The sequence below is a fragment of the Phyllostomus hastatus genome, unplaced genomic scaffold, assembly GCF_019186645.2.
Source record: "Phyllostomus hastatus isolate PE091 unplaced genomic scaffold, TTU_PhHast_1.1 phas_contig_495, whole genome shotgun sequence".
Classification (NCBI taxonomy): Eukaryota; Metazoa; Chordata; class Mammalia; order Chiroptera; family Phyllostomidae; genus Phyllostomus; species Phyllostomus hastatus.
In genome coordinates, this window is record NW_025333895.1 from 5,114,332 (window position 1) to 5,128,301 (window position 13,970).

The 13,970-nt window shown below is 58.0% G+C and overlaps 1 long non-coding RNA gene across 1 annotated transcript; it reads right to left on the minus strand.

Moving 5' to 3' along the window:
- Nucleotides 1-5,651: 5,651 nt before the first annotated feature.
- On the minus strand, nucleotides 5,652-9,380 carry LOC123823538. The gene is made up of 4 exons (XR_006786546.1): nucleotides 9,136-9,380; nucleotides 8,382-8,518; nucleotides 7,510-7,724; nucleotides 5,652-6,927 (listed from the first exon to the last, which is right to left on the minus strand). It is a non-coding gene; the product is annotated as an uncharacterized LOC123823538 (long non-coding RNA).
- Nucleotides 9,381-13,970: the final 4,590 nt, after the last annotated feature.

Below are 13,970 nucleotides of genomic sequence, written 5' to 3' on the forward strand. Positions count from 1 at the left end.
TTTAGATCAACAAGAGCCATTCATTGTTGATTCATTCCCTGATTCTTCGATGGGTGGAAGGATAGATCGAGTCATTCTTTCCACAGATATTCACTGAACACCTACTATGTGCTAAACAGGACACTGGGGGGGGCAGGGCATTCCGCTCTCCAATGGCACACGACACGCCCAGGGAGACAAGGCCATCCCAAGGCAGTGAAGTCAGACACCATTCAATCCCATGAAAGCCCGTCTTAATTTCTCACCTGTAATGCCACACACTGAATTGAACCTATTCTAGGGCACCCCTCCCCCGATATCTGACATCTCTGAAGTGGGGCTGTGTCTTGCCATCAATAACGTCTTAGATTTGACAAAGTCTGGTATTTTGCTCATTGGACTATTCACTTTTATAAGGCGCATCACACAACATCATCTGTCCTACCGCATTAGTGACTAGTTCCTCCCCGGTGTCGAGTAAGGCAATCTCTCTGGCATGTTCAGGGTCACAGGGAAGAGAGGGGAAGCATCCTTTCTTGAGCACTCAGTAAGTACTAGGCGCTGCGCTTGGCAGCCCACCACCCGGTGTTTTAAGCACCCCATCAGGCGGCTGGTATAACCCCCAGTTTGCAGATGAAGAGATCAAAGCTTTTCTAGACGCGTCCACAGGAAGCACTGGGGCTCCCACCCAGTGGGAGTCCTATACGCCCACCTGGGCGCCACTGCCCAGGCGAGGGCACTGCGGTGCGCGGGGCTTGCCTGCATCCGAAAGTGGCAGAGCTGGGGTTTGAACCCACAAGCCTTTTCATCTCCGAAACCCAAATGCTCTATGACTCTACCCTGTTGCCTTTGGCTTCCTCGTGGTTTGGAAAAAGAGGCCGGGCTGACTGGGGAAACTTCCTGAGCTCAGACCTTGAAGTGAGTCTGTTGGAGCCCCTTGTCCTCCAGGGATCTGGATGCAGATGCCCACGGGCTAGTCTCGGCCCAGAGGGCCCCAAGATACTGGTGAAGCTGCAAAGGCAGCTGGTGGAAGTAGTGACGCCCGCCGTGCTCGCAGTGCCGGAGAGTCTGGCTGGTGGGAACTCAGGAGCGGTGTTTGCTGGCTAACAAGAATGTGTTTAATGCCGGTAGTGGGCTTGCTGCGGAAGTTCCCCACACGGGGTCCAGCTCTCCTCCGTCTCGGAGCAGACTGTGGTCCGGGCGGCCTTGGGGCCACCCCCAGCTGCAAGCCTGACAACTCCATCCCTGCAGCAGGCGGGAGTGGGACCTGACCCAAGTCCAAAGCCAACCAGCATAGGGTTCAGGTACAGCTAGGTTAGAGCAAAGCTGACTTTTGTTCCTAGGAGGTAGGGTTTTCATCAACCCCATTTTACAGACAAGAAAATGGAGGCTAAGAAAGGATAGACTGGATCACTGTTCAGCCATGATTTACGCCCCATATCCATGGGGCAGAATACATTTTTCTGCCCCACAGCTTGGGCCTTGGTCACATGACTTGCTTTGGCCAATAGACTGTGGGTAGAAGAGACAGTAGGCCTCTTAAGAGTAGGCCTGCCCTGGCTGGCGTAGCTCAGTGGATTGAGCGCGGGCTGCGAACCAAGGCATCGCAGATTCGATTCCCTGTCAGGGTACATGCCTGGGTTGTGGGCCAAGTCCCCAGTGAGGGTCACGTGAGAGGCAACCACACATTGATGTTTCTCTCTCTCTCTTTCTCTCTCCCTTCCCCTCTCTAAAAATAAATATATAAAATCTTAAAAAAAAAAAAAGAATAGGCCTGAGGAGATAGCACATGTTTCTGTTCAATGTCTTGCATATTTGTGATCTGTCATGGCAGAATGTATTCCATTGAGCTTCTGATCCAAAAGAAATATGGAGACACATGGGGTGGATTGACCCCAACCCACAGCCTGGAGCCAAGTTCAACTGACCCACAGCCTGAAACAGAGCTACTTAGTTGAGCCCAGCCTAGGCCAGGCAATTGCACTTGACCTAGAGAGCAGTGGACGTGAGACGAAATATTTGCACAGGAAGCGTCTGAGTGTTTGAGGCTGTTTGTTATGCAGCATCACTGTGGCAAACACAAACACTGACTACTACAGAAGTGTTGAGTGACATGATTGAGGGTCACCCAGCTAATGAGTGGAAGAACCAGGGCCAAGAATGTTGGCCTCCTTATGCTATCTAGTGCTTATCTGAAGGCTTCAGCTAGAGGCAGCCAGTAACGAGAACAGGGCAGGGAGTGGGGGTTCTCTGTAGACATTCTCTAGCTGGCTTTCCTTCTCTGTCTAATGGAGAGAGTAAGCATGTGTATCCACACATCTCTGCTACTGCTGGGATTTCACCACCTTGCATCTCACGATTGGAGACGGAGAGGTTTGGGGAAGAAAACCATGTATTAGCGATCTTTCTGTTGTATGAGCTCTAAGGAAACTTGGTAAGACAATTAGACAAAAATCTCTCCCCTTATTGAAGGCTGTTTGATGGGTAAGCTGCTTTTCTGTTAAAAGAGTCTCTTAAGAATGTAATACATTTTTAGGTATGTTTATGGATATGAATTTTCCTTTGAGTATGGCTTTGGCCGCACCCTCTAAGTTTTAGTATCCAATGCTCTCATTTTATTTAATGTCCAAATGGTATGAAATGTCTAAGTAGTATGTAATTTCCTTTGAATTTCCTCTTCAGTTTGAGTTATTTAGAAATTTAAAAAATTTCCACCAAGTTAGAGTAAAAAAAACCAAACAAACCCCAAAACTCTAGCTATTCATTTAAAACTTTTATTTTAGTGTTGAGAATGGGTTTTACTTTAGAAGTTGTTGAAGTTGTCTTTGTACCTGAATACCACGATCATTATGTAAGTGTCCTGTGGGGTTATTATTTGCAAGAGTGCAAGTTTCAGGCAGCTCCAGCTACTCACAATCCAGGTAAAATTAATCACTCACCCCCGCCCCTGTTCCTTGGGGTTATGTACAAATAACTGAGAATTGGGGTGCTTTTGTTCTGAGAGAAAACTGCCCACGGTCCCGCCCAGCCAGGTGTCTGCTCCGTCGGTGACGTGGGGCTCCTCTGAGGAGACGGGTTCTGTCCGTTGGCCCCTGCAGCGTGGGTTGTAACAAACACACGTGAATCCTGCCAACAGGGGGTCCGGTGGAAGGGAAGAGGCTGATTTTTGGTTTATCCACTTTTCTGATTTCCCCACTGCTAATTGCTGCACGGGGCTGTCCAGTTTGTGGATAACATTTGCACTAAAAAATGACCCGGGGGATGCTGAAGGACTCTTTGGTTATGACGAACTTTTCACAAATCAAAGGGCCCTCTGGCTTCTGGCACCGCCTCTGGGCATTTCCTGGCCGGTGATGAGGTCTGGGCTGTTGCCTCATTGCTCTGGCTGGCACCTGGTCCGGTGTGCGGCCTGACAGTCTCCATCGTTTCTTTGCAGGGTTCTTCCCCCGTGACAGACGCTGGCCAGCATCACAGCTATGCTCTGGGGTGGGGGGGGTGGCACTTTGACTCCCCCGTTTTCCGGATGGGGAAACCGAGGCCCGCACAGGTTCAGGCAGCGGTTCGCAAAGGAGACCGCGCCTCAGAAGTTCCCCGGGGGCTTGTTTCTCACGCAGCATCCTGGGAGGGAGCGTGGAGTCACGCTGACTAACGTGAGTCATGCCCTGCCCTCCCAGACTCCCCTCTGGCCTCCCCTGTCAGCCAGCACTTCCTGCCTCCCAGGGGCGGCTGGGGATTCCCAGGGCCAGTGGGAGTGTCAGGGTCCCGGAGGTGAGAGAGGCAGGACCGGGGAGCGCCCCTGTGCGGGGGGCGGGGGAAGCGCCTCCTGCGCCCTGCCGCATGCTTGCAGAGCGCCCGCCCTCATTCCCTGCCCACCCAAGCTGCCCTGGGGCCCAGCTGAGTCTCCTCCAGCCTCCTGACCTCGCTCCTCCTCGGTCACATCTGCAGTGGCCAGACTCCAGCCTCCCCCTGTCCCCTGAGCCCTGGTCAGTGCCAGGTCCTGAGGAAGACTCTGGAGGGGCACATGGTCTGAAGGGGGAAACAGAGTCACGGGCACACCACCTCCACCACCCGCCTCCCCCCACACTCAGAGAACACAGTGGAGCGAGTGCCCAGCCCTCCTGTGGGTTCTTTGGGTGTGAACTACAATCTCGTCAACATGTCCCCTCCCAATGCTGCTTCCTCCAGGAAGCCTTCCTTGACGTCCTCACCAGGACCATCCGCTTCTCTTTGTCCCCATGTCTCTGAGCATCTCTGCTTAGCAAATACTCCATGGGCCGATTCACACAGGTGTCCATCTGTCCTGTCCTTCTCCTTCATCGGCGGCCAGCTTCTTCCGGGACAGGAATTCAGTGCTTTGGAGGCAGAAAGACCCCGGGTCTGGGCTGCTGGCAGGGACCCCCACGCCTGGGGATTGCAGTCATGCTTGGCTTCCTCCCTTTTCAGCTCTCTGGTCCTCGCCCTCCCTGCCTCTGCTCACCCTGTAGGTCAGGCCGAGCTCTGTGACCCTGAACCTTGGTTTCCTCATTTGTTCCATAGGGAGAGTAAGAACAAGCCAGTTTGGGGCGTGTGCAGGTCTGGGGAGACGACACACAGCGCTGGGCACGGGAGGTGAGCCCGCCGAGGCCGGCCCTTCCCCGACAACCCCCAGCCCGAGTGCTTCTGCCTTTGCCGTCCCCTCTGTGGGGTTTGCGTTTGAAGGTGAGAGGAGCTCCTTCCTCCGCAAGCAGAAAGGAAAGAAAGAAGATCCGTGGGGGCCACTGCCCGTGAATCAGGCTGCTCCCCTTGCAGACCGCCCCAAACACCAGCAAATCCCACAGACTCCTTTCTCAGACGGGAAAACAGGCTCAGAGAGAGAAAGGTCCTTGCTCAGGGTCACACAGTGTGGCCCAGGGAGCTGGGCCAGGGGGGCTGGGCCGGGAACCCAGGTCTCCCAACTTGGATGGAATTGTCTAATGTTTTCCTTTTGGGGTCCAGTTTGCGGTTCAGGTCCCGTGGTCTCAGGATTATAGGGCACCTCAGAGGTCTGGCTGGCCTCATCCATCCATTCACTGTGCCCATCACTCTCGTTTATTAAGCAGCTGCTCTGTGCTGAGCACCGTGGCAGTCTTTGAGGTGGCCTGGTGACCAGTTGATGTCTGCAAGTCACAGAAACCTGACCGCGGTGGCTTAAACACAGAACACGGGCGGTCCTGCGGGAGGCAGTCAGAGCTGCAGAGCCTCTTGAGATGTCCTTTTGGCTTCCTGCTCCACTATCCCTAGCTTGAGGTTTCCATCCTTAAGGCACAAAGTGGCTGCTTTACCTCCAGGTGTCATGACAGCATTCCAGGAAGGAAAATTGATGTGAAGATTGGGGAAAAGGGAAGGATGATTCCCTTGTTTTGTCCAGGAAGACAACTGATTTCTTGGACATTCCCAGTAGGAGACTCCTAGTTCCCTCTCATTGGCCAGACCTGGGTCATGTGGCCCAGCTAGCTGCAAAGGAGTCTAGGAGGTGCACCTTTTTTATTAAAAATTTTATTTATTTATTTTTAGAGCGAAGGGAAAGGAAGGAGAAAGAGAGGGCGAGAAACACTGATGTGTGAGAGGAGCAATCAATTAGTTGCCTCTCGCACACCCCCACCTGGGGACCCGGCCTGCAACCCAGGCACGTGCCCTGACTGGGAAGCGAACGAGGGACCCTTCGGCTCCCAGGCCAGCACTCCGTCCCCTGAGCCACAGCAGCCAGAGCATGGGAGATGCATGTTTCTATCTGAGCAGGTTTGCCTGTTTGAGCCAAACCAGGGCTCTGCTGGGAAGGCAGGCGGGGGAGGAATGCACACCCCGCTGGCCGGCAGTGCTCTCACCCACCGAACAGGGCCTCTGACCTCAAGGAGCTCGCATTAGGGGCCACATCGGTTTGGGCCTTTTCGGCGGAGTGCGAAGTAGGAAGCAGCTGGCAGGGGCCCAGGAGAGACCCCCGGTCCCTTGTACTGTCCTCGGGGGCGGCGTCCTGTGCCTGCGCGGTGCCTGGTGCACTGCAGAGGCTCCATCAGTGCTTGTTGCGACAAAGGGGAGGAGTTTCCAGGGGGGCAGTATTTCGGGGTTCCGTGGGCCAGGCCAGCGTTCGCAGTGGTTTACGTGCTGGTCTCCGGCCTTTCGGTGCCGGGCTCTATTAAAGGCCCCGTCTGTGGGAGAGACGGTGTGGGCTGCGGAGGGGCGGATGGCTCAGGTCAGGCCCTCCCTCGACCCTTTGTGGGGAGCTTGAGGGAAGCACGGGACTTAGTCCCCCACGTCGAGACCTCTGCCCTGCCGTGGAGTCAGGAGCCAGAGGGGTTGGGAGTTGACCCTTTCGCTGAGAACAGCGTCAGCTCCCGAGTGACCGGGGGCTTTCCGTGCACTGTCTCGCACACGGAGCACAGCCCCCCCGAAGGTGGGGGGGGCGAGGCCAGCGTGGCCCCCTTGCACAGATGGGAAAGAGTCTCCGTCACTCCCCCAAGGTCCCCGGGCTTGTAAGTGGCAGATCTGGGATTGGAATCCAGGTCACCCAGTCCCTCTGCACCGCGCAGGGTGGCAGGCCGACACCACCTCTCCTTCACCCCGACCCCTGGGCTGTGGCTGTGGGGGCGTGGGGAGGGAGGGAGGGAGGGCAGGGAACGTCTCCCGGTGGGAAGGAAAGGCAGAGGGTCAGGAGGGAGAGGCAGGGCGTGCGGGAAGAGGGGCCAGGCTGCTGGGAGCCCGCTCCTGCCCTACGCCCCTGTGGAGGGCTCGGGCCCTGGGCAGGAGACGGGAGCTGCTGGTGGTGGCATCTCCCTGAGCCTGGCTCCCCCTGCCACCCCGAAGCCGTCCTGGTTCTCGGAGCTGACACACGGGGCCCAGCGCTCGGTCGGTGCTTGCTGGAGGCAGCGTTCTCTCCTTCCTCCTTCCTTTCTTCTGAGACACAGTGATCTTGGCTGCGGCGCTGCGTTCGCTCTATGGGAAAAACTTGTTTTTGTCGGTAAACTCTGGCGCTATGACTCAGAAGACACCCAGGGAGCAGCCTGCTGGTGTCAAGGGGCTGCACTGCTAATGAGCCAATGTTTATAAAGTGCTTTGAAGACGAAAAATTCCACGCACGGGCTGAGGGAGTGAGCTGTTATTTTGGGGTGGGGGGAGGCTGAGGAAGCGGGCGGGGGTGGAGGGAAGGGGCCACGTCCTGCTGAGAAACAGCCCCAGAGCCCCCTGGGCTGTGCAGCCAGGCCGGCTGCGCTCGGCGTTGCTGATGCAGGCGCCTGCCTGGGCAGAAGCACCAGCTGCCCCTTTGTTCAGAGCCCGGCAGATCTGAACTGAACAGGCCGCTTTGGTTTTGTTTGGCTTGCAGCAGGGGGTGGGGGTGGGACATGGGTGGTCCCTCCTGCCCTTGAGACTGGGATCTTTTAGCCTGGGACAGTGACCCAAGACATCAAAGCAGCCCCTTCCCTAGTGCTTGGCACCCATTCAGTAAGTAGCTCATTCATTCATTCATTCACTCACTCATTCATTCAACAAACGTGTCCACCTGTGCCAGACACTGACCAGGAACAGGGAACAAAGGAGACAGTTCCTGCTGTCTTGGAGTTGATGTCCCGGAGGCGGAAGGACCTCTGACAGATGAAGACGTCTGCTGCCCCGCAACGATGAGCTCGAAGGGCGCGGGGGAGGCGAGATGCCGAACATCACGGGCTCGGGAGCGCGGCCTGTCCCAGCCCAGGTCCCGTCCAACCAGGAAGGCTGTTCCAGGAAGCGGGCTACTGGAAGGAAAGGGTGGGAATTTCCAGTTCCCAAGCAAACAGGGAGAGAGAGCACGATAGGCAGGAGAGCGGCATTCGTTAACACATTAGTTAACTAATCCAATACACCTTCAGTGAGTGTCTACTATGTGCCGTGCCCCGGGGACACAGAGGCAATTGATGCAAGTGGGAATCCCAACCCTCTCTCCCGAAACTCACATTCTGTACAACAAGCAAACGAAATGTCTGTAAAGTATCTGACAGCAGTAAGGAAAGGTGGTAAAAACAAACAGGGCCCCAGGGCAGAGGTGCCTGGGAGGCTCCCTCAGGCAGTGCTGTGGACCTGGAGGGCCTCTTGGAGGAGGTGGCCTCGCAGCTGAGCCCTGGGGAACGAAAGGAGCCGGCCAGGGGTAGATGTGGGCAGTGCCAAGGCCCTGGGGCAGGAGTGAGCTCAGCAGGGCCGAGGGGCAGAGAGAGGCCGGTACAGCGGCTAGGGCGCAGCGAGGCCCCAAGAGAGCCAGCAGATATGAACCCCGCAGGGGCCCCTCACGCCAAGTCATGGATCAGCAGCATGGTGCTCACTGCAGATAAAGTAACTCTTCTCCGACAGCAGCTGAAACAGACGGGGGGCGGGGTTTTACTCGGACAGCAAACAGTAAGTCCGGGAAGAGCAGTCACCTGTCCAGGCAGTAGCTTCCAAGTGACGCCACGCCCCCGGCTCTGTCTTCCTTTTCTCTGTCCTCAGCATGGTCACTTGGAACACACATGGCTTCCTCATGGCCACACTTTGGCTGCCGAGCCTCCAGGCCTCATGTCTGTGTTCCAGGCAGGAAGCGGGGGAAGAACAGAAGGTGAAAGAGCAAATGGTGAAAAGGCCTTTTTTCTCCCTCTCTGAATTCAGAAGAGAGAGACTCCCTCTTTCTCTCTCTTTTTAAAGATTTTATTTATTTATTTTCAGAGAGGGAAGGGAGGGAGAAAGAGAGAGGAGGAGAAACATCAATGTGTGGTTGCTGGGGGCTGTGGCCTGCAACCCAGCCATGTGCCCTGACTGGGATTCGAACCTGCGATGCTTTGGTTCGCAGCCCACGCTCAATCCACTGAGCTATGTCAGCCAGGGAGACTCCCTCTCTTTATTCAGAAAGGGAACTGCTCTCTGGGAACTTCTGTTGTATCTCAGTGGCCGGAACCAGGTTCCACTGCCACCACGAGCTGCAAGGGAGGCTGGGAAAATCAATGTTAAATTTTTGCTTTCCTCTGCAGTACAGGAAGGAAAAGCAAATATCGGGAGAAGGGAGCAGATTGCCTTTTGGGTTGCCAATCCATAGCTTTGGCGGGAGGCTTGCAAAGGCCCCTGGGAGGGGAGGGTTGGGTGAATTCCGGGGCGGAAGGTCAAGCAGTGGGCAGGGATGAGGCTGGGGAGTGTGGGCCTCACCTGGAGGTCTTCAGGGAGCCCTGGGTGGCTTTCCAGGAGGAGCTACGGGGTCAGATCTGCGCTGACCTGCTGCTGCTGCTGCTGCTGCTGAAACCCAGCTCCTGTGCCGTGTCTGCAAGGGAGACGCATTCCACGCTGTCCTTGGAGACTCGGCGGGGTTGGCGGGGGTCCTCAGGGCTCAGATTAGACTCCAACGCCGCAGCGAAGGGCTTCCAGCCCCCAGGGCCCCTCTCCTGTGCATGCCTCCCCTCCTGGCCGCTGTCCTGCCTGTTGGCGCTCAGGGCGGCCGTGGAGGAAGGCTCCTGGCTGTCCCACAGCATCACGCCGAGGCACAGAGCGGAAAGTGACTCACACTGCTCTCTCCTGCCGGTAACACACTGGTTTCAGAGCCGCTGTCTGGTCTTCCTGCTAAAGCTGCCCCACGTGGTGGCTGTACCGTGTCCTCTCCCTGGTGGGGAAGGGCTCAGGAAGGCGGAAACCAGCACCAGGGAGGGCCCGGGCGCCGCCACACTGAGGGGTGTGCGCGCCTGCGTGTGTGGGGGCTGGAGGAGCCCCTGGAAGACACATGAGGTCCAGGCCCGGTCTTTGGGGAGTTTAACACATGGGGCTGCCTCCTGAGACCAACCTCTCCTGACTCGCCGTGTGACTTCCGGCAAGGCCTCCTGTCTCTCTGAGCTGATTTCTGGGAGATAATGAGGGGTTGGCAGGGACAGTTCAAGATTTCCCCACTCCACCCATCAAAGTCACCCTTTGGATTTCAGAGATTCCAGTACACTGTCCGCTCTCTGTTTGGGTCTGTCTCTGGCTCAGAAAATCACCCCCATCACCTTCCCTGTCACCCCTGCTGTTATGGCCGCGTGCTGCCCTGCTTGGGACCCGGCACAAGTGACTAAGCATTCGTGCGGTCACAGGCCCCAGGTGGTCCCGCCTCCCTGCCTGGACTGTGTGCCTGCGAAGACGGGGACCATGTCTACCTTTGTGTCCTCCCAGACACTAGTTCAGGGCCAGGCACAAAGTAGGTGCTCAGTAAACAGAGTAGCTATCGTTAGGATGATGATGAAGAATAAACCTTGGAGGGACAGCAGCTGGAGTGCAAGGAGCTCTGGCCAGACAGCAGGCAGCCAGCGTTCTCCCTACTAGTTGGCTGGACCGGCTCCCTATTTTCCCCCTAGAGAAAGTCCAGACTTCCCAGTCTTCAGGCCGCGCCCCTCTGGGGAGAACTACAATCCCCAGAAGGCTGCGGGGGTGGTGCCTCCGGAGCTCGCCCCGCCCATCCCGCCATGGAGCGCAGCATCACGGGAATTGTAGTTTAGCCCCGGGGAGCCCACGTCCTCCTCCCGCCTCTCTCCCGCGCTGCTGTTGGTGCAGTTGAGAAGCAGCTGGGTGCCTGTGGGGCTCGGGGCTCGTGGTTAGGGGGTGGAACGAAGGCCTCTCTCCCCTGGGGGGTCCCCACCCATGGAAGGCCCTTTGAATTAACCCCCACGACTCCGGAGATCCCTGGACAGCTCCATCACGTTCTCCTGGGAGCCCTTTAAGGGGCGGGGCTGGGTGTCTGCCCCATCCGCGATCCTCAGGAACGTCAGCCCCCAGCGGAGTCCGATCTCGCGCTTTAAAACCCATGATCTCACTGAAACCTTTCCAGCCTCCGCTGGCCAAGCATCGGTTGTCAACTCTATGTCTGGCCCTTTGGGAGGGCGCGAGCCGTTCAGCCATTGCTAACACATCAGATGACCCCAACCTGAGTATTGGGGAGGGCGGCACGGGGGCCTGAACGAGGCCCTGGGACCGTGACATCGAGACAGGGCCTGGGTTGGCCAGGTCAGGGGCAAGGAAAGGTGTTCCCATCAGAAGGAACAGAATGAGGGAGGGCTCTGGGGCCAGAGGGGACTTGGGGCTTTTGGAGAAGCAAAAGGGGCGGAGCTGGAGTGCAGAGGGCAGTGGGGAGGGGGACAGTGAGAGGGGTGGTGAGTCCACTCCCGGCATCTGAAGGACCCGGAGCCCCAGTGACGAATGTCCATTTGATCTCGAATGAACGGGGGACTGTTTCTCAGGCAGGATGGCTGGCCAAGCTTGGCCAGGGGTCAGCGGCTGAGCCTGGACTTAGCCCAGGGATCCTATTTCCAGGCCTCGGCCTGTCCCTAGGGGCAGGGGATGTCCCAGTGCAGGGTGGAAGCAAAAGCTGGCCCGGGGCTGTCCCAGGAGCCTGGCAGGGAGTGGGGGTGCGGGAAGGTGCAGCACCCCGGCTACTTGGAGGGAAACTGAGACTCCTGGCAAATTTCTGCCGAATGAGCTTCTTTCTGCGTGAGATCCAAGAAAAGCCTTTTCCTTCTCAGACTCTTCAACTGTCAGGAACCAGCCCTGGGAAATAGGGGAGGGTCATTTTCACACCCTCCCCCACCCCAGATGTGGCAGGAGCAGGGAGGATTCGGGCCAGATGTTGGGGGACCGGAGGCCCGGCCAGTGGCCCAGGGGCGGGAGTGGCTGTGTTGGGAGCTCTGCTGTTGGAAAGGAGCCCTGAGTGGGCCAGGCCCTGGTTTCCCCACCCTGGTGCTGACGGCCACGAGGCCCCAGAGGACATGCTCTCGGGCTCTGGTCGCAGCTAAAGAGTCAGGCGGGAGGCCGGGCCTCGGTGCTGACAGCGCCTGGGCTGGGCTTCCGTGGGAAACGTGACAAAGGGTTCTCGGCCCGCTCTCCGAACCCTCTGCCCAGAACCCGGGCTCCCTGCCGGGGGCCCTGGTGCCTCCGGACTTCCAGGGAGTGTTGTGGACACTTGAGAAAGCCTGTCAGACACGAAGCCCCCGTGCCCCATCGGAACCTCCGGGGGTCTGTGCTCTGGATGAGGAGGGCATCTCGTGTGGCCTTGTCCCCCACGAGATCAGAGGCCTGGCTGGCAGTGGTTTGTCTTTGATTAATAAAAAATGGGGAAGCAAATCAATTACCCCTTCAAAAATGCAATTCACATGGTAGGAAAAGTATCTCCGAGCATGGGGACCCCTTCTTCAAGAAAAGATGGGATCGCACAGGAAGTGTTGGCCTGTGACCCAGCCCCCCCCAGTTCTGGTGGGAACTGTGTATTTGCGCTTAAACAGGGAGGGGACTCTGAATCTCTAGCAGGGGTGTCCACCCCGTGGCCCGCGGGCTGCACGCAGCCCAGGATGGCCTGTGAATGCGACCCAACACAAAATCGTAAAATTACTTAAAACATCATGAGACTTTTTTGTGATTACGTGTCACAGTGTATTTAATGTGTGGCCCAAGACAACTCTTCTTCTTCCAGTGTGGCCCAGAGACGCCAGAAGGGTGGGTGCCCCTGTAAGGTGAAAAATAACTCAGGGTGTGTGCACCCACGAGGAGGCAGGGGGAAGGGCCTTGTTCCTTGGAGGTCTCTTCTGCTGCAGTGGGGCTCTCGGCCCTCTGAGATTGGGTTTGTCTCCACCTGAATCCTCACCCCTTTGGCGGGATTTCCGGCCTGATGCTATGGAAACCAAATGCTTTTCCCCCAGTGCCTGCTGGTCTGGCTGTACGGGAACCTCCCAGGAGGCTGGTTAAATGTGGACACTCGGCCCCTCCTGCGCTGAGCTCGTGATGCCGGGGGGCCTGAGGGGGAGCCTGGGGACTCGGGTTTCCAGGCGGCTCCCACGGCAGCAGCGTGGGGTGTCCAAAGACGGGGCCACCGTCCTCGTGCGACAGGGCGCGGCGAAGTGTGGAGCACACAGGTCAGGCTCACCCGGAGCCGGGTTCCGGGCCAGCTCAGCCCTCACTGTGGGACACTGGGCCAGTGACATCTCTTCTCCTGTCCCCAGGTCCTTGTCTGTGAAGTGATTACAAGGGCAGTGGCCTGCCACGGTTGCTCAAGGCGTGCAGTGTTCAATACCGGCGGCTATTGTTGTCCTTGTCGCTGTTATGGGGGGGGGACAGGAGGCGGCTGTCGGTGACCCCCCACCTAAATGGCCCCAGGCCCCTCAAGTGCTCGTGATGGGATGCGCAGTGCCCTCCCCTCCGGTGTGGAGGGGGCCACCCTCCAGAATCAGGGCCAGGGCGGGAGGGTCCAGGCCTCCTCACCCGGAGTCTGGGGTGTGGCCGGGCACATCTGCCCCGTGGGGGCGGGTGGGACAGGGTGTGCCCTGGTGGCCCCTCCACACCCTGTTGGCATCTCCTCCTTGGGAGAGTCCCCCCCCCCTGCCGTGCGCACCACCCAGGCGGAGGGCCGGCTTCCAGCACAGAAGACACCTTCTGGGGGCCATCTGGCCACACACGCTGCGCACCCGGCTCCTGGCGCTGTCTTTACCCCTCAGGTTCCTCTCGGGGCCGAGGAGCCGCAGGTCTGCGCTTCCCTCTGCAGCTGCGGCCTGCCGGTCCCGCCTGGGGGTGAGCCTGGGGGTGAGCCTGGGAACTGGGGGTGTGGCTGTTGTTTCTGCTTCCCCCACCCTCACCCTCGGTTTCTTGGTTTGAGTGGTTCCCTGTTCCCCACTGGGGTGGAGCTTGTGGTCCTGCCCTTGCCTGGCTGGGTGGGTGCCATCGTGGGACCCACGGCAGGCCAGCCAGAGGCGGGTCTGGGACACGGGCTCAGGGAAGGGGGACATGAAGCTCTTTGGGGCCGTAGCCTCGGCTGGTAGGATGTCGGGGCAGAGTTGCCTCGGTCGAGCACATGGACAGCCTGGACGGGAAGACGCCAGCCCAGGGGAGAGAGGGGGAGGGAGACAGAACACCGGGTTCCAGCTGTGCCTGAGCCGGTCTTCCTGCTGGGCTTATAGCAGTTCGAATCGGGGTCTGTATTGGCCGCTAGTTCTGACTAATGCGGAAAGCTCATTTCGCCCGTTTGTCTGTCCCTCTGT